The 26,462-nt window shown below is 44.0% G+C and overlaps 1 pseudogene; it reads left to right on the forward strand.

The window, feature by feature from the left end:
* The first annotated feature begins 3,304 nt into the window (after positions 1 to 3,304).
* LOC132400050 (uncharacterized) lies at positions 3,305 to 6,456 on the forward strand (annotated as a pseudogene).
* The last annotated feature ends 20,006 nt before the right edge of the window (positions 6,457 to 26,462 follow it).

Raw genomic sequence — 26,462 nt, forward strand, 5'->3', positions numbered from 1 at the left:
CCAAACTTCTATAAATGTTCGGTGGAGAGTTTATTGATTGATTGCATCATGGCCTGGTATGGAAGTACCAATTGTTTAAAGAAAAATCCTACAAAAAGTAGTGGATAGAGCCCAGTTCATAATGGGTCAAGCCCTCCCAAACACTGAGCACATCTACATGAAATGCTATTGCAGGAAAGTGGCAACCATCATCAGGGGACTCCCACCATCAGGACATACTCTCTTCTCACTGTTGCCATCAGGAAGAAGATACATGAGCCCCAGGTCTTGCACCACCATATTCAGGAACTGTTGCTACCCCTCAATCATCAGGGGAAAATTTCACTCAACTTCACTTGTCCCATTGAAATGCTCCTACAAACAATGTGCTCATTTTTAAGGGCTGTTCATTTCATGTTTTCAATATTTAGTGCATATTTACTTATATTACTGTTTCTTCTTTTTTCATTTACACAGTTTGTTGTCTTCTGCTCTCTGAACATCTTAGTTGGGTGGACTTTCATTGATTCTGATATAATTATTATTCTATAGGTTTGTTGAATATGACATAAAGAAAATGAATCTTAGGGTTGTATATGGTGAAATATATGTACTTAGTTAATAAAAATAAATTTGACCTTTGTACTTCGAATTTTAACAGTATTTATCAAAATACCTCGTGGCTCTGTAGGGACACCTTCTACTACATCCCTTTAGTTCACAGCTTGTTTTGAACGATCAGATTCAGATTAGTTTGTTGTGATATACTCCAGGGTGCAATAAAATTCCTTGTTTGTGTGAAGTTCACAGTATACATGGTATTAATAAATACGACAATAAATTGAGTAACCAGTACAAAAAACAAAATGGTGCTGACTACAGTGAGATAGTGCACAAGAACATAAGAAATAGGAGCAGGAGTAGGCTATCTGGCCCATCCAGCTGGCTCTGCCATTCAATAAGATCATGGCTGATCTGGCCATGGACTCATCTCCACCTACTGCCTTTTCCCCATAACCTTTAAATTCCCTATTATGCAAAAAATCTATCCAACCTTGTCTTAAATGTAGAGGTAGTCTCCACTGGTTCATTGGGGAGAGAATTCCATAGATTAACTACACTCTGGGAAAAACAGTTCATCCTCATCTCCATCCAAAATCTAGTCCCCCGAATCTTGAGGCTGTGTCTCTGTCTCTAGTCTTACCTACCAGTGGAAATAACTTCCCTGCCTCTATCTTATCTATCCCTTTCAAAATTTTATATGTTTATGTAAGATCTCCTCTCATTCTTCTGAAGTTCAGTGAGTACTGTGACTCAATCTTTTCTTGTAGTCTAATCCCATCATCTCCCTGGTGAACTTCCTCTGCACCGCCTCCAAAGCCAGTTAATCAAGGTGACCTGTCAAGTGAGGAGACCAGATCTGCATGCAGTACTCCAGGTGCGGCCTCACCAGAACCCTATACAGTTGAGGCATAACCTCCTTGCTCATAAATTCAATCCCTCTAGCAATGAGGGTCAACATTCCATTTGCCTCCTTGATAGCCTGCTGCACCTGCAAACTATCCTTTTGTGATTCATGCTTAAGCACTCCCAAGTCACTCTGCACAGCAGCATGCCACAATCTTTTACCGCTTAAATAATAATCAGCTTTTTCATTTTTCCTTTCAAATTGGATGACCGTGCATTTACCAGCTTTGAACTTCATCTGCCAGATCCTTGTCCACTCACTTAACCTACCTCTATCTCTCTGCAGACTCTTCGTATCTTCTGCACAATTTGCTTTTGCACTCAATTTAGTATCATCAGCAAACTTAGATACATCACACTTGGTCCCCTCTTCTAGATCGTTAATGTATATAGTGAACGGTTGCGGACCCAGCATTGACACCTGTAGCACACCGCTCACCACTGATTGTCAACCAGAGTACATACAAATTAGAAATTTACAGCACATTAAAGGCCTTTTGGCTCACAATATTGTGCCAACCATTGTAATACCCAAGTATCCCAACGTTCTGCTTTCTATTAGTTAACCAATCCTCTATCTATGTTAATACAGCACCCCCAACTCTATTCATCCTTATCATATGGATGTTTTTTATGCGGCACTGTATTAAACGTCTTCTGGAAATCAAGTAAATATTCTTCATCTGCTCCCTTCTATCCACTGTGCTCGTTATATCCTCAAAGAACTCCAATAAGTCTTTCAAACAGGACCTGCCTTTGCTGAATCCATGCTGCGTCTGCCTGATGGATCCATTTCTTTCCAGATGCCTCACTGTTTCTTCTTCAATGATAGCTTCAAGCATTTTCACAATTACAGATATTAAACTAACTGGTCTCTAGTAACCTGCCTTTTGCCTACATCCCTTTTTGAACAGTAGCCTGACATTCGCTATCTTCCAATCCGCTGGAACTTGCCCAGAGACCAGAGAATTTTGGTAAATTATCTCCAAAGTCTCTACTATATCTTCTGCCATTTCTTTCAGTACCCTGGGACTATCCTCAGGCCGACTAGTTTGCTCAGCTCTGGCTCATTAGTGATAGCTATTGTATCCTCAGCTCCCATCACATCCATAACATCTCTCTTTGGCATGTTAGACGTGTCCTCCACTGTGAAATTGCCATTCAAAGCTTCTGCCGTTTCCTCATTGCCCAAGATCAATTCCCCTTCTCGTCCTCCAAAGGATCAACCTTTTCAAAAGCCATCCTATTCCGCTTTATATAATTACAAAAACTCTTACGATCCCTTTTTATATTTTGTGTTAATTTATTTTCTTAACTAACTTCCCTTTCTTTATTACTCGCTTAGTGTTTCTTTGTTGCATTTTAAAGTTTTCCCAATCTTAGAGTTTCCCACTACTCTTGGCAACTTTGTATGCGCAAGCTTTTAGTTTGATGCCTTTTTTTATTTTCTTGGTTATCCAAGGCTGGCTCTCCCCACCCTTACTGTCCTTGCTCATAACTGGAATATACTTTTGTTGAGCACAGTGAAACATCTCTTTGAAAGTCTTTCACTGATCTTCAACCAAACCTACGTTTCCAGTTTTAGATTGAACTATTGCACCCTCCATTTGTATGAGAAACTCAATCATGCTGTGATCACCCTTTCCAAGAGGATCCCTAATGACGAGATTACTAATTTTACCTGTCTCATTGCGCAGGACCAGATCTAAGATAGCATGTTCCCTTGTAGGTTCAGTAACATGCTGTTCAAGAAAGCCACCACAGATGCATTCTATGAAGTTCTCCTCAAGATTGCCCAATGAAAGACACCCCCAGGGGAGCCTGAGTGAGGGTGGGGGAGAATGAGCACCCCAATAGGATGAACCCAATAACAACGACCAAGGCAAATGGATTATCAATGATGAGAGAGAGATGCATTTGCTGCAAGGTTTGTAAGAACCAGCGAGGCCTAAAGATCCATCAGGTTAGAATGACGTGCTTGGAGCAGGAGAATGCTGCGCAATGCACAGGATTTACGGTTGGTGGGATGCAGGAGGGGCCTGGCCTGGAGTCTCCTGGCAGAGCCCAGAACCTCCAAGCACCAGCAGCTGCTGTCCCAAGCAACATAGTTGAACAGCGCTGGATCAAGTGTCCCCCAGCCAGCAACAAGAAAGAGTGGCTCCAGTCTGATGGGGATGTAGCAAGGATCATAGAGCTGACAGCCAAGGGAGAAGTTGACAGACGGCTTCAGACAATGACCACCATAATTGTCAGCTTTGCCACAGAGAGGACTGGAATAGAGGAGGGAAAGACCACCAGATCCCAATACACTATGAACCGCAGGGCAGTCCAGATCCACTAACTGGTCCCTGGCACGGCAGTTCAAGGTAGCAATGGAGGAGGAGAAACCTCTGCTGGTTGAGCTCCAGAACATCTGCAGGAAGAAGCTAATGACCCTGCGCAGAGCAGAATGGCACATGAGGCGAGGGAGAGAAAGAGCCAGGAAGTGAACTGCCTTCATAGCCAATCCATTTGGTTTTACAAAGCAACTCCCAGGGCCTTGTGTGCTCTAAAGAAGAGGTAGACCATTTTCTCCATAACATCCTGAGCGACCCTGCAAGGGAGCAAGAGCCGGGCCTCCACAGAGCCCTTACAAACCAACGACTCCCCATAGAGGAGTTCAATGTGAGGGAGCCCACCTGGAAGGAAGTCCAGGAGGTTGTGTCTTCAGCCAGTGCCAGTTCTGCGCCAGGACCCAGCGGAGTACCCAGCAAGGTGTACAAGCACTGCCCGGAGCTTCTCAAGATTCTTTGGATGATCCTGCGAGTGATCTGGTGCAAACCAGTGGTGGTATGCAGAATGGGTCTGGATCCCCAAGGAGGAATGTTCATCAAACCTGGAGCAGTTCAGATCCATTTCACTGCTTAGTGTGGAAGGGAAAATCTTCTTTAGTGTTTTGTCCCGCCGGATAACGCACTTTCTCCTCAAGAACGCTTACATCAACACTTCAGTGCAGAAGGGTGGAATTCCCGGAATGCCTGGGTGCCCGGAACACACTGGAGGTGCACATGGGGAGGGGAGACCTGGTCGTGCTTTGGCTAGATCTCAACAATGCTTGGGTCAATACCCCACAAACTGGTGGAATTTACACTGGACCAACACCATGTTCCCAGAAAGGTCTAGGACCCCATCATGAACTACTATGGAGAGCTCAGACTGAGAGTCACTTCTGCAGCAGTGACGTCAGGCTGGCATAGGCTGGAGAAGGGGATTGTAAATGGGTGCACAATCTCCGTTATTCTCTTTGCCCTCACCATGAGTATGATGGTCAAGGCAGCTGAGGCAGAGTGCAGAGGCCCGCTGGCCGAGTCTGGTGTTCGGCAGCTCCCGACCAGAGCCTTTATGGACGACCTCATTGTCACAACAACATCAGTTCCTGACCGCAGGTGGATCCTCCAGGGCCTGGAATAGCTCACCGCACGGGCAAGGATGAGCTTCAAACCAGCTGAATCCAGGTCCACGGTGTTGAAGAAGGGCAAAGTGGTGGACAAGTTTCGTTTTACCTGGATGGCACTACAATTCCACTTATCACCGGTGGAAGGTCTTCGACTGCAGCCTCAGAGATGCAGCTACCCTCCGATCAACTTTCAAGGAGCTTGAGAGCTGGCTCACCACTGTATTTGAGTCAGGCTTACCTGGAAGGTTCAAAGCCTGGATTTACCAGCATGGTATCCTACCCCGAATCCTATGGCCGCCACTGGTATACGAGGTGCCTGTGACAACTGTGGAGTTGCTGGAGACAAAGGTCAGTAACTACCTTCGAAGGTGGCTGGGCCTACCTCGTAGTCTGGGTGGCACAGCCCTGTATGGAAGCTGCGACTTCCCTTCAGCAGCCTGGATGAGGATTTCAGGGTTTTCCACACAAGAGAAGTGCTGCAGTACAGGCATTCCAAGGACCCTGAAGTGGCAGCAGCAGGCATCCAGGTACGGACGGGCAGGAACTGGAGGGCACAGGAAGTGCTGTTGGTAGCAGAGTCCGTGCTGAGACACAGGGCTCTGGCGGGGACAGTGTCAACTGGGCGATCGGGGCTGAGCTTTTGCAAGGCCAAAGGCGAGGACAGATGCCAACTAGTCCTGGAGGAAGTGCAGGCTGGCAGTGAAGAGGAAAGGAATAGCAGGATGGTGGGCATGCATCAGCAGGGAGCATGGATAAGGTGGGAAGGTGCGTTGGAGCGGAAGATCTCCTGGTCTGACATCTGGCAGACAGAACCCCAGCGCATCCAATTTATGATCCAGGCTGTTTATGATGTCTTGCCAAGCCCTGCAAACCTCCACATCTGGGGCAAGAGCGATACACCAGCGTGTCCTTTCTGTCCAGGAAGAGAATCACTGGAGCACATCCTTAGCAGCTGCCCTAAGGCCTTGGGGGAAGGTCGCTACTGGTGGCGTTATGACCAGGTGCTGAAGGCAATGGCTGAGAGCATTGCGATGGCCATGGCCACCAGCAAACAGAGAGGTCAGAGGAAGAACATCTCCTTTGTCAGAGCCGGAGCACAGCCCCTATGTCAGCCCAGACCAGCATCATCATCATCGCGCCTGCTGAGCACCACGTCAGAATGGCTGCTTCATGTTGACCTGGGGAGGCAGCTGAAGTTTCCTGACCATACAGCAATGACTTCACTGAGGCCAGATGTGGTCCTTTATCAAAGCAGGTTGTCCTCACCGAGTTGACAGTCCCCTGGGAGGACCCCATTGAGGAGGCAAATGAGTGGAAGTGGGCCAAGTACCAGGGGCAGGTGGAGCAGTGCTGGGGGCAAGGCTGGGAGGCTCGCTGCGAGCCCATCGAAGCTGGGTGCAGGGGTTTTGCCAGCCACTCACTCTGCAGTCTACACCCTACCGGGCATCACTGGGGCTGGCAAGAGGAAAGCGATCAGGACCATCACAGAGGTCACCGAGAGAGCCTCCAGATGGCTATGGATCAGGAGGGGTGATCCGTGGGCCACTGTGGCTGGGACACAAGCTGGGGTCTGATCAGCCCCAGCTGGGTCGCCTGGGCGAGGATGTATGATGTTGAAAGACCCGAAACACCCGATGACCCCAGGTTACATCACTGAGGATGTGACCTAGCTCATCTGCAGGATGTATCTCAGAATCACCAACTTGATTCACCCAATCTATGTGCAAGTTAAAGATCCCCATGATAACTGCTGTTCCATTCTTACATACATCAGATATTTCTCTGCCTGTGCCACCGTGATGTTATTATTCGGTGGCCAATAGACAACTCCCACCTGTGATTCCTAATCTCTACCCAGATGGATTTAACACTTTGCTCCTTGGTTTTTACATAATCTCTCACTGTCTCCCTGATCTCATCTTTAACCAAAAGCGCTACCCCACCTTGCTTATCTTCCTTCCTATCCTTCTGTATTACCTGATATCCTTGTCCACTCTACAACCACATCTTTGTAATTGCCACTAAATCATATCCCTTTTACTGATTAGTGCAGATGGTGCACACTACATTGAGGTAGTGCAGATGGTGCACACTACATTGAGGTAGTGAAGATGGTGCACACTACATTGAGGTAGTGAAGATGGTGCACACTACATTGAGGTAGTGCAGATGGTGCACACTACATTGAGGTAGTGAAGATGGTGCACACTACATTGAGGTAGTGAAGATGGTGCACACTACATTGAGGTAGTGCAGATGGTGCACACTACATTGAGGTAGTGCAGATGGTGCACACTACATTGAGGTAGTGAAGATGGTGCACACTACATTGAGGTAGTGAAGATGGTGCAGACTACATTGAGGTAGTGAAGATGGTGCACAGTACATTGAGGTAGTGAAGATGGTGCAGACTACATTGAGGTAGTGAAGATGGTGCAGACTACATTGAGGTAGTGAAGATGGTGCAGACTCCAGTGAGGTAGTGAAGATGGTGCAGACTCCAGTGAGGTTTTGCAGAAAGAAAAGATGAAATGACAATAACAGAAGAGAAAGAATTAAAAGTTTGAGTACATGGCAGTACCAGCGGAAAAGGGGTGTGAAAAAGCGATGGTTTCAGAAGTCTGATAACAGCGGAGAGAAAGCTGTTGTGGTTGTCCGGACTAAGAAATGAAACTTGGCCATTTTTTGTCTGTGGAAGTCACACTATACTCCTGTAACAAGACAAGTATCTGGCTTCTAGATAGTCAGCTTATTTCAGGATAAATATAGACACAAGGAACTGTAGATGTTGGAATCTGGAGCAACCAACAATTAGCTGGAGGAACTCAGAGGGTCCCCCCAAAGTTGCTGCTTGACATGCTAATCTCCTCCAGCAGATTGTTTACCACTTGTGATAAATGAATCCTAGCTGCAGCTTTGTCTTCCTGCCATGATTACTGACCCCCAATGCTCGTGGGATTAGATGCAGTTTATTTAGCGCAGGGGTGGGCAAACTTTTTGACTTGTGGGCCACAAAGGGTTCTAAAATTTGACAGGGGGGCCGGACCAGGAGCAGATGGACGGAGTGTTTTGGTAATACACCTCATAAGAGAAAATAAAATATCATGGGATATGTAGAAAACATGTGCTTTAATTTCAATTGAAAATGAACAAATGCATTACAACAAAATATCTGTCTTTGAAGTCCCATGGTATTTAGCTATTTATTGAAATGACTTTTAAAACACTGAAAATTAAATGAATAAAATACAGCTTTTTTAATAGTAACAGTTACTATTTTAAAGCACTGAAAATTCTGTTATCCTTCAAGATATTATCATCATCACTCTCTTCCTGACTGTCTTTATTTCAAAAATGGTAGGAGATGCAGGTCTACTTGTCCTGCTCCTTCTTATTCAATTGTCCCCTGTGCTAAAACTCAACAACGACCAGCACAAAGACAGAACAGTGGCCAGTATGTGGAGCGCGTTATTTGATCTGGAGCGCATTTTTTTATTTTGAGAACGTACATTCACCTGCGCACTACTCATGTCCATCACTTAACAGAAATAACATGTAACATGTAAGGCTTATTGAAAAAAAAATTTCAAATGCATTTTTTACATAACACAACGAAGAAACTTATTTTTAATTTCAGTGGGAACAGTGTTGTTGGTCTCCCTTTTTAGCCAGCGCATCAAAGACTGGATTTAGTTTTGTTGTGGCGATTCTCAGGATGGATCGGAGGTGTTGGTCAGTTAACTTGGATCTGTGGCTGGCTTTGTTGATGTTCATGACGCTGAACGCCTGTTCACACAAATAGGTCGAGCCGAACAAAGAGTAAAGCGCAAATGTGGAGTAACACGCTGCACCTCAACAAAGGTCAATGTGTAGAGGTGTGCTACATGCAGCGCTAAAATTACGACGCGGAGTCGGTAACTGCAGTCGAAGAAAAAAACTTTATTCGAAATCCCCAGCCTCACTTTTAAGGCTCCCTCAACTTGCCCCCCTGCGCAGAGGCTCCAAAGCTCTGTGCTCGCAAATCCCCGCAGGCTATCTCCCTTAGCCGGAACGCTGGCTAATTGTGAGCCGGTTCGGATGTGCCAGGAAATGGGTCGCCACAAATGTATATAGAGTGCGTCATCTATTGGGAAAATGCCAGAATTGCGGGGAAAAAACGTTAACAAGGTTTATTAATATAATTTCATCAAGTTCTGCGGGCCGGATTAAAAAGCTTAACGGGCCGCATATGGCCCGCGGGCCGTAGTTTGCCCATGCCTGATTTAGTGTCTTCTGTCGCTTCATAATTATATACCTCTCAAATAGGTCTGTGCTCAGCTCCTCTGTCCAGTGTTGCCTCAGAGCTAAGCAATCAGCTCACTTCTGCGTAAATGTGCTCGGCGCCAACTCCAGTGCAATCACAACCGAGATGACTGGAACCATGGACAGCACCAAGGTATTGCCGTTACTGCACATTAAGCACAAAGTCTAAGTTTGAAATCAAGCTGAGAACAAGGTGATTAATTAGAAACTGGTATATAGTAAGAATATGCAGGAGTTGATAGGATGCTTGTGTTTAACAGTGAGTTATTGAAGTAGGAATTTGAATTACAGGAATAGGAGCAGAGGAATTTGATCTGGCAATATAAAATTGTGCAGTTGCTACAGTTGTTATCTGTATCTAACAGGTAAAATGGATTGGAAAGTTTTGAGATGTGCTGCTCAATTATTGATCCTCAAAGGCAATGTGAAGAGGACTGATAACTGAGAACTGCCCGGTTAGACGTAGTCAGGGACTGAGTACGTGCAATAGTACTCTCACCAAACCTGATAAAAGATTTGAATGAAAGTACGTGCATTAATCCAGTGACTCAGCAGTATGTTGGAACTGAATTTTGTGTTATCATAGTATGGATGGATGTAATCAGTCTTCTGCACACAGAAAGCTGCTCAACTACTTTCCCTGAAGATGTTCATTTAGGAAAACAAGTTTGATACCTGCTGTCCATGCCTATCAAATCTGCAGATATACAGGCACACTGAAAACCTGGAGCCTTTAGATAGACTGATTCCTGTTTGCTGTGTACCTTGCCTAGACACTTCACTTTTGCAAAATATCAAGCTTTAAGTAACAGTTCAATATTTTGCAACATAGAATTTAGTATCTTCAGTAATTTCACGTAACATTATGTGGAATATAATTTGTAGTGCATGTAATTATAATTTTATTGTGGAATTAGTTTTGGGTTTTATTACATTGCTTTGAAGAGTTTTTAGAAGGATGAGCAGTCCACCCACAGTTTCTGATGGGAGGTAGGTGGAGTGAAAGTGCAGGAATTATGAACCCTGTCATTGCGAGCAAGGACTGTGATTTGCATACCACAGTACTGATTCTATAGTCCAGGAGTGGCGTATCAGCTATTCCAGTTAAAGGACAGTTTGATGGAATTCCACTTACCTGTTTTTTCACAGGTTAAAGAAAGGGAATTCACTCAAGCAGTCATGCAATATGCTATGAACTGCCTAATGTTAACAAGTGTTTTTCACTGTATCTCACTACACTGACAATAATAAACCAATACCAGTATCAATTATACATTTCAAGTCAATCTTCTCTACCTCCTCCGTTTGTAAAGAAATTTATCCACCCTTTCTTCATGGCAAGAAATTACTTAGCAGGTTTGCAGACATAACCTCCTCTTAGCAAATCCAAGCAGAATGTCCCTAATTAATTTGTGCCCTTCAAAATGAAGGTTTGGACCATATAGCCCTAAGAATTTGACTATAAACGTGTGATAATCTGACCCTTGTCTTTGTGAGAAATTATTGTGCTGCACCAACTTGAATCTCCTTTGTACATACCCCCAGTTCACCTGAGACTGATTCACCATTATATAGTTCATTCTCATCCATTTCTGCTGTTGTTCAAGCTGTGAAACCTGGAGCTCGAGCTACCTGATGGCAGCAGTGCGAAACGAGCATGGTCTGGGTGGTGAGGATCTTTAATAGTGAATACTGTTTTCCTATGGCAATGCTTCAAGTAGATAATTGGGAGAGTTTTATTGGTGATGTACTGGACTGAATCCACAGGAAAGTAGCATCCATCATCAAGGACCCCCACCACACAAGCCATGATCTCTTCTCACTGCTGCCATCAGGAAGAAGTTACAAGGGCCTCAGGACACACACCACCAGGTTCAAGGACAACTATTAATCCTTAGCCATCAGGCTCCTGAACAAGTGGGGCTAACTTCATTCAAATTCACTTGCACATCACTAAATTGTTCCTGCAGCCTATGCACTCACTTTCAAGGACTCTTCATCTCATGCTTTCAATATTTATTGCTTAATTATTTATTATTTATTTTTTCTTTTGCATTGGCACAGTTTCTTGTCTCTTGCACACTGCTTGTTTGTCCATCCTGCTGGGATTGGTCTTTCACTGATTCTGTTGCGTTTCTTGGATTTATAGTGAATTCCTGCAAGAAAACGAATCTTGGAGTTGTATATGGTTCTTTGATAATAAATTTACATTGAATGCTGAACTTTAAGATATACAACATTAAATACAGCATCAAGAGCAGACAACCAAATGATACAGAGCAGTGCAAAATCTAAAGGAGTGTAAAGAGAAATGATAAAGTGACAATAATGGAAGATGTAGAATTAAAAGTAAAAAACTCTGCAATACAACCAGACCCACTGAATTTCCTCCACCAGATTGCTTGTTGCTCCAGATTTCAGCATCTGCAGGGTTTTATGACTCTTGATTCACCGTCTATTCTGCCCCCTGCAGTTTCTCAAGTGTCATTGCATCTCCTTCTCAAAGATCATTCTGTGCTAAACGCATCTTGAGTCCACCATGTGGTGCATTATAGAATTACACTACACATTGTATTTGGCTAGAAATACAGTGAGACTCTGTTAATCCAGCACCACTGGACCTTTGGGAGGATCAGGATGGCAGTTTTTCCAGATTAAATTGTCTGCGTGGAGTGTGCATATTCTCCCTTTGACTCTGTGTGTGTGTTCCCCTGGGGGCTCTGTTTTTTCCCTCAATATTCCAAAAACTTGCAGATTGGTAGGTTGACTGGCAACTTTAAATTGTCCCTATTGTAGAAGTGAGGGATCTAATATTGGAGATAGTTGATGGGAATGTTGAGAAAAGCACTGAGTTAATGTAAAATGCATTATTGACAGTCAGCTCAGTCTTGAGGGGCTAAAGGGCTTTTTGTATGCTGTATAATTCTTTGACTCTACGACTATTGGGTACTCACACTTTAATACTATTTTTAGATGTCTTGCAGTAGCATAATAAATGTTCAATTAAATCTGGTAGGTTTAACAGAAGCATGCAAAACGGGGCTTTGTTCTGCTTTGTCCCTTGAGCTCGGGAAATGGAGCCACAGTGTGCTCAGATGCAGATATAATTATTGCATGTACATCGAAGCAATGTATCGTTTTCACTAACAACCCACACACCCAAGGGTGTGCTGAGGGCAGCCTGCAAGTGTTGTAACACATTCCAGCGCCAACATAGCAACAGCCACAACACTCAGTAGAATGGCACAGAACACAAAACAGAGCATACCAAGCAACAAAGCAACAACAGCAAAACAAACCCTGTTTCTGCTTCCCTCCCGTTCCCTCCTCTCATACACATACACTGCCCTGCAGCCGCCAATGGACATGTATTCACAAACATTGGTCCTTCCCCAGTGGACTAGTTGAGATTCACAGACTCAGACGACTGGCCATTGGGCCTCAATTTCTAGACTTCTGATTGACCTTCAGGCTTTGATCTTCATATTGAGCCAGGACTTGTCCATGACACAAAATGAAGGCCCGAACCTCAGGTATTGAGCACTAGACTCGCTGATGATGGGACCTTGGGCTTCCTCACTTGTCTATGAATGCAGAGCAGATGCTAAGACTCCTGCCTGTCCACTAATTACTCCATATCCCTGTCCCTAAAGCCTAACCTGACCCCTGACTCCCCTCTCGTCCCCAAAATCATTGCTACAAACCTAAGACCTGAAAAAGGTTGAGCTGTGACTTTGATGGAGACCAGAGCTTGGCACCTTGACTTGAGTTGAATAGAAGCACAAGAAATGGAACCCAGTAAATTTCATGTGAAATTGAAAATGGGGCCCAGTGAGCTTCAAGGGAGAGGGGAATCAGAATTTTAAAAGGAGCATATGAAATTAGTTTCTAGTGAATTTAAATGGAGCATGTAATTGAACTCCATCTTATTAAAGGGAGCACAATAACAGGTATCCTGGTGTGTTAATGGGAGGGTGGAAGCTGGGCCTTGGAATGTTAATCTGCACCAGGTCTGTAGTTAGTTAAAGCAAGTGCAGGAATCAGCAGCCATTGAGATAGATGCTGAATTATCAATATTTCTGAATGATGGGAAAGTAGATTATTGGAACTCTTGGATCTTCAAACAATAAAATGGAATATCACACAAGGGGGTCACATAGTTGGAAATGGTCATACAAAAGTTATAGAACACTGGAGTACAGAAACAGGCCCTTTGGCCCATCTAGTCTATGCTGAACCATTAATCTGCTTAGTCTCATTGACCTGTCCCCAGACCATAGCCGTCCATACACCTCTTATCTATGTACCTCTACCAATTTCTCTTAAATGTTGAAACTGACCCTGCATCCAACTGCCTGCAGCTTGTTCTATACTCTCATCAGGCTCTGAGTAAAGAAGTTCCCCCTTATGTCCCCTTGAACCTTTAACCCATGACCTCTGGTTGTAGACTCATATAGCTCGGTGGAAAAAGCCTGCTTGAAAGTACCAATCTATACCCTGATAATTTTGTATACCTCTGTTAAATCTCTCCTCAGTCTTCTATGTTCTAGGGAATGAAGTCCTAACCTATTCAACTTCTCCTTGTAACTCAGGTCCTCAAGTCTCAGCAACATTCTTGTACATTTTCTCTGTTCTTTTTCAATCATATTTACATTTTTCCTGGAGGTAGGTGACCAAAACTGGACATAATACTCCAAGTTAGCTTCACCAATGTATTGAATAATTTCAACATACCATCCCAACTTCTGTACTCAATACATTAATTTATGAAGGCCAGTGTGCCAAAAGCTTTCTTTATGACTCTATCTACCTGTGAAGACACTTTCAAGGAATTATGAATCCGTATTCCCACATCCCTCTGTTCTACAACACTTCTCAGTTTCAAACTGCTCACTGTGTAAGATCTACCCTGGTTGGTCCTACTGAAGTGCAAAGTCTTTCACTTGTCTACATTAAAATACATCTGCCATTTTTCCAGCAGATGCAGATTCCTCTACACCCTCAATCTTGGTGTCATCTGCAAATTTGCTGATCCAGCTGACCACATTATCATCCAGATCATTGATATAGATGACAAACAACAATGGACCCAGCACTGATCCCTGCAGCACACCACTCATCAAGGGCCTCCAGTCAGAGTGTCAAGCATCTTCAAGCACTCTTTGGCTTCTGCCATGGCCAATGTCAAACAACTGAACTCCCTATGGGACCTTGTCAAAGGCCTTTCTAATGTCCAGGTAGACAACATCCACTGCCTTGGCTTCATCAACTTTCCTGGTAACTTCCTCAGAAAACTACACAATTGGTTAGACATGACTTGCCATGCATAAAGCCATGTTGACAATACCAAATCATTCCCTGTATATCCAAATACTTATATATCCAGTCCTTTAGAATACTGTACCTATAATTTTCTGGCTTATTCTTAGAGCCTTTCTTAAACAACAGAAGACTATTAGTTACCCTCTAATACTACATTCATGGCTAAGGATGTTTTAAATATCTCTGTAGCACCCCTGCAATTCCTGCACTTGTCTCCCTTAGGGTCCAAGGGAACACCTTATCAGACCTTGGGGATTTATTCACCCTAATGTGCCTCAAGACAGCAAATAGCATTTCCCCTCCATCATCACCCCCCAATGTCTAGCAGAGCTGGTCCTCACCCTCAACAATTTTTCCTTTTGCTCCTCCCTCTTTCTCTAGACATGAGGGTTAGCCATGGGCACTCACTGGACCCCAGCTATGCCTGCCTTTTCATTGGCTACACAAAACAGTCCATATTCCAATCCTTCACCGGGAATACTCCCTAATTCTCTCTCCGCTACATTGATGACTGCATTGGTGCTGCTTCATGCACCCATGTTGGGCTCGTCAATTTCATCAACTTTGCCTCTAATTTCCACCCTGTCCTCAAATTCACTTGGTCCATTTCTGTCACATTTCTCCCTCTCTGACTCCATCACCAGAGGCTAACAGTGGACAGTCATCTTATTTAAATCTACCAATTCCCACAGTTATCTTGACTATACCTCTTCCCTTTCTGTCACCCATAAAACTGCTATTCCCTTTTCTCAGTTCCTTCATCTCCACCGTATCTACTTCCGGGATGAAGTTTTCCTTATCAGGACATCAGAGATATCCTCCTTCTTCAAAGGACAGAGTTTCCCTTCCTCCACCATTGATGCTGCCCTCACTTGCATCCACTCCATTTCCTGAACATCCACACTCAGCTCATCTTAACGCTGTCTTTACAAGGATAGAGTGCCTCTTGTCCTTACCTGCCACCCCATGAGTCTCCACATCCACCACACAATTCTCTGCAAAGGGATCTTACCACCAAACATATCTTTGCCTTTCCCCCATCTCCGCTTTCCTCAGAGAATGCTCCCTCTGTGACTCTCTTGTCCATTCAACCCTCCCTGATAAATCCCTCCTAGTACTATCCCTGCAAGTGGCCAAAGTGCTACATCCACCTGTTCACCTCATCCCTCAACTCCATCCAGAACCCAAACAGTTGGTGAGACCTGTTGTAAATGGGGGGAGTGCTTCATTGAATACCTCCGCTCCATCTGCCAAAAGCAGAATTTCCCAGTAGACAAACATTTTAATTCCGATTTCCATTCCTGTTCTGACATTTTGGTCCATGGCCTCCTCTTGCCAAGATGAGGCCACCCTCGAGGTGGAGGAGCAACACATTATATTTAGTCCGGGTAGCCTCCAACCCGATTGCATGAATATCAATATCTCCTTCTATTAGAAAAAATACTCTCCCCCCTCCATCTTCTATTCCCCACTTTGGCCTCATATCTCTTCTCACATGTCTGTCAATCCCCCCTCGAGCCCCTCCTCACTCCTTTTCTCCTGTAGTCCACCTTCCCCACCTATCAGATTCCTTCCTCTCCAGCCTTTTACCTTTCCTACCAACTTGGCTTCACCTATCACCTTCTAGCTTGACCTCCTTCTACTACCCCACCTTTTTATTCTGTTGTCTTCCCCTTCCTTTTCAGTCCTGAAGAACAGACTCATCTCAAAATATTGACTCTTATTTACTTCCTTGGATGCAGGATGACCTGCTTTGTATCATCCTCAAACTTTGCCACAAACAATGTGAAAAGTAGCAGTGCCAATACTGACCTCTAAGGGACACCACTAATTATTTCCTTTTATTCCCACTCGCTGTCAGCCACTCCACTATCCATGCCAGTATCTTTCCTGTAAGCAGCCTCATGTGTGGCACCTTATCAAATGCCTTCTGAAAATCCAAGTAAATGACATCCACTGCCCCTCCTTTGTCCACTCTGATTGTTATTTCTTCGACGAATTCCAACAGATATGTCAGGCAAGATTTCAGTTTACAGAAACTATGCTGACTTTGATTTATTTTATCATTAGTCTCCAAGTACCCCAAAACCTCGTCATTAATAATGGATTCCAACCACTGAGGTTAGAGTAACTGGCCTATAATTTCCTTTCTTTTGCTTTCCTCCCTCTTAAAGAGTGGAGTGACATTTGCAATCTTCTAGTTCTCCGGGACCATGCTAAAATCAAATGATTCTTGAAAGGTCGTAACCAATGTATCTGTTATCTTCTCTGCAACCTCTCTCAGGACTCTGGGATGTAGTCCATCTGGTTCAGGTGACTTATCCACCTTAAGACCTTTGAGTTTGCTTAGTACTTTTTCCTTTGTAATAGCAATGGCACTCACTCCTGCTCCCTGACATTCACGGATCTCTGGCACACAGCTGGTGTCTTCCACAGTGAAGACAGAAGCAAAGTACTTATTAAGTTCATCTGCCGTTTCTTTGTCCCTCATTATTACCTCACCAGCAGCAATTTCCAGTGGTCCAATAGTGTCACACTCTCTCTAACTGGGACTTTTATGTACTGATTAAGGAAACTTTACTGAACATGTTTGACAAACTCTATCCCTTCCAGCCCTTTTACAGCTTGGGGTCCCAGTCAGTATGTGGCAAGTAAAAATCACCTTCTATCACAACCTTATATTATTGCAACAGTTGGCAATCTCTCTGCATGTTTGCTTCTCTAAATTATGTGAACTGTTGGGTGGTCTGTCATATACCCCCATGAAAGTGGTCATATATTTCTTATTCATCATTTCTCCCCATAAGGCTCTCCGATGCAGCAACAGAGCTCTCTGTAAAGCTCTAGATGATCTCTTCTGTTAATCCTGACAGAGTGCTACTGATCCTCTGGCTGCTCACCTATGCTGTGGACTCGATCTGAAATATACCTGACCCTGGCACTTGGGAGGCCCCAAGCCATTTGGGAATCTAGTTCTCGTTCACAGAACCTCCTTTCTGTTCCTCTAACCAACGAATCCCCTGTCACTGCAGCTCACTTCTTCTCCCCTCTTCCCTTCAGAGCCGCAGAGCCAGACTCAGTGCCAGAGTCCTGCTCACTGTTGTTGAAGGGAATGGCCACAGAGTTACTCTGCATTGGTTGTCTAATCCCTTTCCACCCAGGCACCTGCCTCCTGTAGTGTAGATGACCATCATCTGCGCCAGCTCCTGAGGTTCTAACTCCCAGGAGTGGGGATAGGTGGCGCGGCCCCTTTAGAGATTCAGGACAGCCCGGCTATGGCAATCATGTTTTGGGAACCAAGGATTGAACACTTAAGGACCACCTGTACTGAGGTTAGGTGCTCAATGGTAAGCCCACTTGTGATTGCTTTATGCTCAGAGTCTCAATCACGTCTGAAACCGTGTCTCAACCCTTACTGTGGACTCTCCAGCATTTGGGTCCAAGCAATTCTCCTTAAGGACTCTCGTTGCAGATGTGCAGATTGGCAAGGTAATCAGTGCTGTGAATTGCCCCTAGTGTGGCAAAATCAGCAAGCTGATGAGAGTGTGTGAATGAAAAATGAGAATTAATGTAACTGGGTTATATAAAGACAGAGAATGTTGGAAACAATCAGCAGGTAAGGCTGCTTCTCTGTGTAGAGAAAGGAAGTTGAAGTCCCTCTGTCAAACTTAACTGTTCCACTTTCTCTACCACCTATTGGCTCCCAGCTTTTTGTATCAACATGCCCCTCCCCACCAAATCAGCTTCCCTCTCATCTGGTCCAATCTATCATCTGTCAGTTTGTACTACCCTCCCCACACCTTATTTTGGCTTTTGTCCTTTCCATTCCTGATGAAGTGGTCTTGGTCCTTCCCTCTTTCTTCCCCTCCATAGATGCTGCCTGACTTGCTGATTTCCTCCAGCATTTTGTGTCTGTTGCTCAGAAAAGCGTGAGTTTTCTGAGTGGGCGTGTGTTTGATACAAGGAAATGGCTGGGGGAAACACAGGAAAATGATTGAGGAGAGTGGGTCAGTAAGAGACATCTTGTGCAATCAATCAAAGCAAAGGTTATTTGTAGGCAGAAATTGATCTGAAAATTAATCTGAATGAAAAGTAATTGATATAAAAACTGCAAATCAATTATAGCAACATAACTTCAGAGCAGGAAGTTGGGCAGATCGTACAGAATGTTGGTAACACGTTGCAGATCAACAGAATAAACTGAAATCCCAGCTGAGTTCCAAATAGGTGCTGGGGTAGTACCAACTCAGTTATTTACCTAGGTGAAGGAGAATGTAAAATGGACAGGAGGAAAGATTGAATTAAGACTTTTGGCTATCTTCCCTTGAAAAGCTGAAGTTGAGGCACTTTCTTGACTCCAGCATATAGTCTATTGGATAGATGATGTTAGAAAAGAAGAGTATTTTTCAGACATTTAAAACTTCTGTCTGCTTCAGACTGTGCCAGTAAAGCCCAGTGGATCATGTCCATTAACAACAGGCTATACCACCTTTAAGACCAGGCCGAGATTGCATCCCATTGTGGCAGGCCCTGCAACAATCCTGATTGGCTTGTCTACAGAACATAAAGATTTTCCAGTTGCTCCGAGGGCAGACATTACCGTAAGGCAGCAGGGGGACAAGAGGCAAATGAAATTGCAAGTGTGCAGGAAGAAATGACAGAAGTCAGTTTAGTAAAATTATATGAAGAGGTGGAGGCAGAAGAGGAGAGGTGGTGGAGAAAGGGAGCAAAGGAGGGACCAGATGGGAGCGGGGCACACGGGGAGGGAAGAGTTGCTGTGGCCCTACCAGGTATTAGGCAGATATTACTGAAGTGAGATCATGGGGTAATTATGGGTTGCAGGGAGCCTGGGACTTACAGGGATAGAATGACACGGTATGTGAAAGACCTTTGTAATCAACTTAAAGTGTTGAAGGGCTGAGCAAAAACAACAGTGAATCATTGATCAGAGAGAGCCAGAGGGAAAGGAGATAGTCCTTCCACAGCCCGGTGACCAAGTCATGGTGAGGGTGCTGCTGGAAAGGCCAGAGTCTGCCCCCAGGTGGACAGGACCACAGACAGTACTCTTAACCAGTGATACTTGTGTCTGGGTGCAGACTTGGTGAGGCAGCCAGTGGAAACTCTGGACTCAGGTTAAAGCATACGACTCACCCTCTTGTTGCTCCCACAGACAGAGCAGGGTATCAAGTGTACCCAGTAACCATGTAATTGCAGAGAATCTAAGAGAGGAACACCAGCCGGCCATACCAGACCTCACCACAGCTGATGGAAAACATACCTGGAGGAAACGCAAAGGCAGTAAATGCCGAGAGCGTGGCAGAGACCCTGAGAGCATGACAGAAAACCATGAATAGCCTGCTAAAGTGTGATGATGATGGTACTCTGTAATGAAGGCTGATTACTGAAGGTAGATGATTAGTTTCGTAGCATAGAACAGAAAAGATTGGAAAACAAGTGGGGAGGGATTTTTAAGTTAAAGCAGAGACGGCAAGTTCCACAACTTCAATGGCATTTCAGACTGCAGACGGCATCTGAAGGCAGTCACCCCCAGTCTGAACGAGGAGCTGGGCCCTTTCAGCAGTCGGGCCAGTGATCGTCTGGACAGTTTGGAAGGGGGTGCCACCAGGGAGAGGTCCTTGCAGACCTTTAAAGAGAGGCCACCCCAGCCCCTTCTGGGCATTTTTGCTGACCTGTTTGAGTAGATCCCCCTAGGTTGGCCTTTTCTGGTACAAACTTATTTTTGTCCAGGAGGGCCAAGAGGAGGGACTGTTAGACTGATTTTTGGGTTTAGGTCATTCATACTTAGCAAATGGCTTTGGCTACCCGTCTTCTGTTCCTTGACAATGTATTGTGTATTTAACTTGGAACAATGCATTCCTAAAAGCTGTGAATCCCAGTCCACAGATCTGGGGGCATCTGTGGGATGGATGCGAATTAGAAGGTGTGAAGTTTGTATGGAGCTTCAAAAGAAAGCATTGTCTATACTTTGTAAATATGGATTGTCCTTTGTCTTTAGTAAATAAATATCGAGCCCCACGTTGGGCCAGCAGACCTTTCCACCGAAAGCGCTCCAGTAAGATGCCTGCTGTACCTTGTTTTGTTGAATAAAGCAGTTACTTTGTATCTACCAATAACTCTCTGTCCAGTGATTTCATTCACGCAAGAACATTGTGTTTCCATCCTGCTTTAACAATACCACTATCATCCCAGTTCCCAAGAAAAAAATGTGCCTTAATGACTACTGCCCAGTGGCTCTAACATCTACCATCATGAAGCATTTTAGGAAGGTGGGCATGGTGTGCATTAACTCCATCCTTCCAGACACCCTTAGCCCACTGCAAGACAAGCTTTCCATTGCATCTTGGTACATGTCACAATACTAAAAAAAATCATGGCTTCAAACTGTGTCTTCCTGTCACAGGTGCTTTTTATTCAAAGTTCAAAGTAATTTTATTATTGAAGAGCATGCATATCGTTATATACAACCCTAAGATTCATTTTCTTGTAGGCATACACAGTAATTCCAAGAAGCACAATAGAATCAAAGTCCTCACCCTTTCATGCAGAGACTGAAAAAGACAACAAACTGTGCAAATACAAAAGACTGAATAAATAAATGTGTCGAAACATCAGATAAGGATTCTTTGAAAGTGAGTCCATAGGTTGTGATTGGTTAAGATTGGTTAAGCCTGTTGTCAGGACAGTCAGGAGATGGACCAACGAGTCAAAGCTGGAACTTCAGGCCTGTTTTGACTGCACGGATTGGAGTGTCTTTGAGGCTGCAGCTACAGATCTTCATGATCTGTCTGACACCGTGACCTCATACATCAGTTTTTGTGAAGACATGTGCATTCCAACAAAAATCTTCTGCACATTCAATAAGAACAAGCCCTGGTTCACATTACAACTCAGGCAGCTTCGTCGGGAGAAAGAGGAGACATACAGAAGAGGGGACAGGATTCTGTACAAACGAGCCAGGAACACACTGACAAAGGAGATTAAGGCAGCGAAGAAGCGCTACATTGGAAAACTGCAAAACAGGTTTTCAGACAACGACCCAGTGTCAGTGTGGAAGAGGCTCCAAGAGATCACCAACTACAAGAAACCATTCCCTCAGGCTGTGGAGAACCATCAAATGGCTGATGATCTGAACAAGTTTTATTGTTGTTACGTACCCCGTAACTGGATGTCTAACCAGCAGAGAAAGAAGAATCCATTGGAGTCTGGTGGTACCAAACTAAAGGTGTTTATTAATAAAAATAAGCAAAAACCATATCAATAATGCAAATATACATATAAAGCAAGTTAGCAGTAATAAACCTAAAAGTGTAGGAATAATAATAATGATAATCAATAATAAACAAGCTCTATCGATGTCTAGGGGTAAATGAATTGTCATAGAAAAGTATAAAGTTCAGTTCAGTTCGTGAGTGCTGATGTAGTTATGGTTGTTGTATTGTAATCGTTGGAGAGAGAGAGAGAGAGAGCGAGCGAGATGTAACAGCTACTGTCAGGCAAACCTTCCATTGCTTTCTTAATCTGTCGTATCGGTGTGGTCATTCAGTTATGACCTCTCTGTCATTCTGCTAGACCATTCTTCTGTGGTGGACTCGTCACTCTGGCATGAGTGGACACACACACAAGTCCCCACCGGCCCTGCTTTTACACTGATTGCCTTAATGACCGACCTCCTGGTTCGGTCTTCGAAACCCCCACCTTTCTTGTGGGTTCCCAACACTCAATCAGTGTCCACTGGCGTGTCTGGAGGGTGTCTCTCCAGACCTGTCTTTTTATCCCCACTAACGGGGACTCAGTTATCCATCACTCCTGAATGACTGTGTCCATCAAATCAGGCCACTCCTTCAGTCCACTGAGGAATGTTATTGAGCAAACTTTGTCTTTGAAGCGAAATAGTAAATAATTTAAAAAAAGGAGTCACAATACATTTAATCAGCAATTCACCCCCCCCTCTTTCTTATCTGTCACCGATGTTCTTGCTTGTTTTCCGTCTCTCTTTCTCATGGTCAACATAGCAACAGTAATAGTTCGTGGTTCTTGGGGGGGGGGGGGTTGGGAATGGTTAACCCTTCACCCCGTTGTCCATCAGGTCTGTTCATCACTCATAACACCCCCATCCTTCTGGGAATTTTCACCAGGGGGGAAAATTAACTAATAAAGCACTGAATTACAGAGTTTAACAAAATACAGAAGTTGTCTTAACTACAGAAATAATACAGATACAGTTTCAAATTAACATCTAGATAAACAATCAGCAATTACATTGTCACTCCCCTTTACATGTTGTATTTTAATATCGAATTCCTGTAACAACAGACTCCAATTTAGTAACCACCTATTTTTTATTTTTCATGTTAGCAAAAAAAAATACTAAAGGGGTTGTGTTCTTAGCTTAGGTGTATATTACAAAGTGTGAACCAATACATGTGTGATTATAATATAGTATATTACAAAAGTTTGTGCAAATACTAATCTCTATTTTACTTTTAAACTTAACATTCAAACAGTCAATCTTTCATGGTGTTTTTTTTTATCCTTCACATGCTTTGTCAAATTCCCTCAAAACCAGATCCTGTTATTCAAAATGGCATTTGGTCAACCTTTGTCCCTTTTCCGCTTAACTCTCACGTGGTTAGCTTGCTCACCAGTGTGGAATAGGCCATCACAGACTCCTTTCACAGGAGCTAACTTATCACCAATGTTTTCCGAACTAAGCCCAGTTGCTGAACTTCCACACAATTAGTTAATTTTAAGCAAGTCATTAATTTTATCTCCAGGATCTTTCATTCTATTTGTTTTCAGTTTAACAGCGGCAGATGATCCCTCTTGGTCAAAACAACATTTCAAGTTCTGCCTCTCCAAATCACATACTTGAATAACATCAGCAAGTTGTTTATCTTTAAATTTCCAAACAAACTGTAATTGATTCACAGGCACCTTGTTCACAAACCATTGTTCAGTTAAAGGTCCCTTCCCTTTTGTCAATCCTTCTAAAACCAATTCAAACTTTAAATATTCTTTATTCAATTTAGGAACAACACCTTTCCCTTCTCCTTCAATAATATTCACATCACCAGCTTTTATCTCATCATTAACTTTTAACACACCTTCTACCACAAACAACTGAGAATTCTCACTTTCCACTGTTACCAAGGTTAACCCTTTCTTCACTGAACCAAGTCCATCTGACCCAAAAGAACTGCATTCCTTTTCAACTAAATCAGATACCTCAGACTTTTCCTGAGTTTCAATACTAGGTTCAGTACCCTGTGCATCCACACCCTTCACACCCAGAACACACTCAAACAGGACATCTACCTCTTCCAGGCTTTCAATACCAGTCCCCTTTTCAAATTCCAAGTTCCCCTGATCCTCCTAGTTACTCTCTGGACAACTCCCCTTTGGAGTAAACTCAACCTTGCGGGTTAAAACAATCTTGTCTGCTAACCCAGCAGACTCCCTCAAGGTAGCGGCATCCTTTTAATCTAGTTCAGCCCTTACATCATTATTGGGAACACATTTAAATTCTTCAACTGCAAACTGCTCTGTCAAGCCAGACAGATCATCCGCGTCCAACCCCGGAACTTCTAACTGCCATAGCTGTTTCTCATCTTTACTCTGTGCCTCTATAAATTCCCTCCTGACTAAGGGTGGATCTACCTCCTCTCCTTTACTCTCCTTAGATCCACTATCCTCCGTTTTACCTCCCTCTAACCCCTCTTGGTACAGGGTCGGTAAAAACGTCTCCGCCAAATCAACACCGGACTCATTTAAACTGGCTGGTCAGCACTCACACTTGTCAGCTTCACTGCTGAACACACGTCACCAACTGCCAGATCATTACCAAGTAGGACGTCCACATCGGTAGTTTTGACCGCACCCCTATTTCGATGGGTCCAGATACCAGTCACATTTCAGAAATATCCTGTGCAAAGGTACAGCCTCAGTCCCTTTTCTGATACCTCTTAACACAGCCTCCCCAGTCTGGGACCCAGAACCAAAATCTAATACCTTCCTTAAAATCAATGACTGACCAGCCCCAGTATCTCTCCAGATCCGCACTGGAACTGGGGTTTCTCCTTCCTTCACAGACACCGTCCCTTCTGAGATAAACTCCTCATGCCCCTCTTGTGCTCTATCTACCTTTGCCTTCCTCATCGATCTGCTGACTGACTCAATGCAACCTGTCGGGATTGCTGTTTTCCCTTTTCCCGACTCCTTCTTCGGAGCAAAGCACTTAGATGCGATATGACCAGCTTTCCCACAATTATAGCAGGTAAAGCTAGGAACCTTCCTGCCAACCTGCTTTTCCTCCTCCTTACCTTTTCCATTAGCTCCTGGCTTATTCTCTGCCTTAGCAGGTGTGCTTTCTCTACCGTCCCTACTGCCACTCTGGTAACTCTTATTTGAGGAGAACTTTGACTTGTGGGTTAAAGCATACTCACCTGCTAACTTGGCAGTTGCAGACAGAGTCTCTGTCTCCTTCTCATCCAAGTACATCTTCATACTCTCAGGGATACAACCTTTAAATTGCTCCATCAGTATTAACTGTTACAGGTTATCATAATCTTCATCAACCCTTTTTGAGGCGCACCAATACTCACAATATATTTGCATCTCGCAGGCAAACTCTAAATATGTGTGGTTCCACGGTTTTCTCAAGTTCAGGAACTTCTGCCAGTATGCCTCTGGCACCAACTCGTAACTCCTCAGTACAGCCCTTTTTACTTCCTCATAATCCTTAGACACATCCATGGACAATGCCGAATACACTTGCTGAACCTTCACCCTAAGTACGCTCTGTACCAGAACAGCCCATTTTCTCTCAGGCCAGTTCTGATTCACAGCCACTTTCTCAAAATGGAGAAAGAACTTATCGACATCCATCTCCTCGAATGGAGGTACCGACTGGATCTCCCGACTAATCTTGAACCCCTGATTTGGGTCTGCCACCCGGTCTCTTCCCTGCTGTACCTTTAACTTCTCTATTTCCAGCGCATGCTGCCTCTCTTTCTCCCTTTCCTCCATCTGCCCTTCAGCTTTCTCTCTCCTCCTTTCAGCTTTCCTTTCTTCCTCCTCTCTCCTCCTTTCTTCCTCAGCCAATCTTAATTTTTCCATCTCTAACTGAACCTCCTCCTCGGCTGGTTTCCTCTCAGGGAACAGGTCCAATACATCTGGTGTGAACACACCCTTGGATACATAATGCATAGCTATTTCTCTCTGTATATCCACCTTTCTCATCAATGATTTCACCTCTGGGAGATCTAATCGTTTCACAACATTCTCTAATTCAGCCTTCCTGGCAACCTCTAATGCCCCTGCAGTTGGGTCATTTAAAAATTTGATGATGTCCATCTCTGCTGGTTTCCTGACTGGTTATTCTCACAACCAGATCAGATAAGGGACTTTTATCCCAATTCACTAGCCCCCTAATTTGGTAATCAAATCCCGGACGAGCCCCCAATTTGTTACTTACCCCGTAACTGGGTGTCTAACCAGCAGAGAAAGAAGAATCCGTTGGAGTCTGGTGGTACCAAACTAAAGGTGTTTATTGATAAAAATAAGCAAAAACCATATCAATAATGCAAATATACATATAAAAAAAGTTAGCAGTAATAAACCTAAAAGTGTAGGAGTAATGATAATCAATAATAAACAAGCTCTATCGATATCTAGGGGTAAATGAATTGCCATAGAAAAGTATAAAGTTCAGTTCAGTTCATGAGTGCTGATATAGTTATGGTTGTTGTATTGTAATCGTTGGAGAGAGAGAGAAAGAGAGAGAGAGAGAGAGAGAGAGAGAGAGAGAGAGAGAGAGAGAGAGAGAGAGAGAGAGAGCGAGCGAGATGTAACATCTACAGTCAGGCAAACCTTCCTTTGCTTTCTTAATCCAGCATATCGGTGTGGTCATTCAGTTATGACCTCTCTGTCCTTCTGC

The sequence above is a fragment of the Hypanus sabinus genome, chromosome 9 (assembly GCF_030144855.1).
Source record: "Hypanus sabinus isolate sHypSab1 chromosome 9, sHypSab1.hap1, whole genome shotgun sequence".
Lineage (NCBI taxonomy): Eukaryota > Metazoa > Chordata > Chondrichthyes > Myliobatiformes > Dasyatidae > Hypanus > Hypanus sabinus.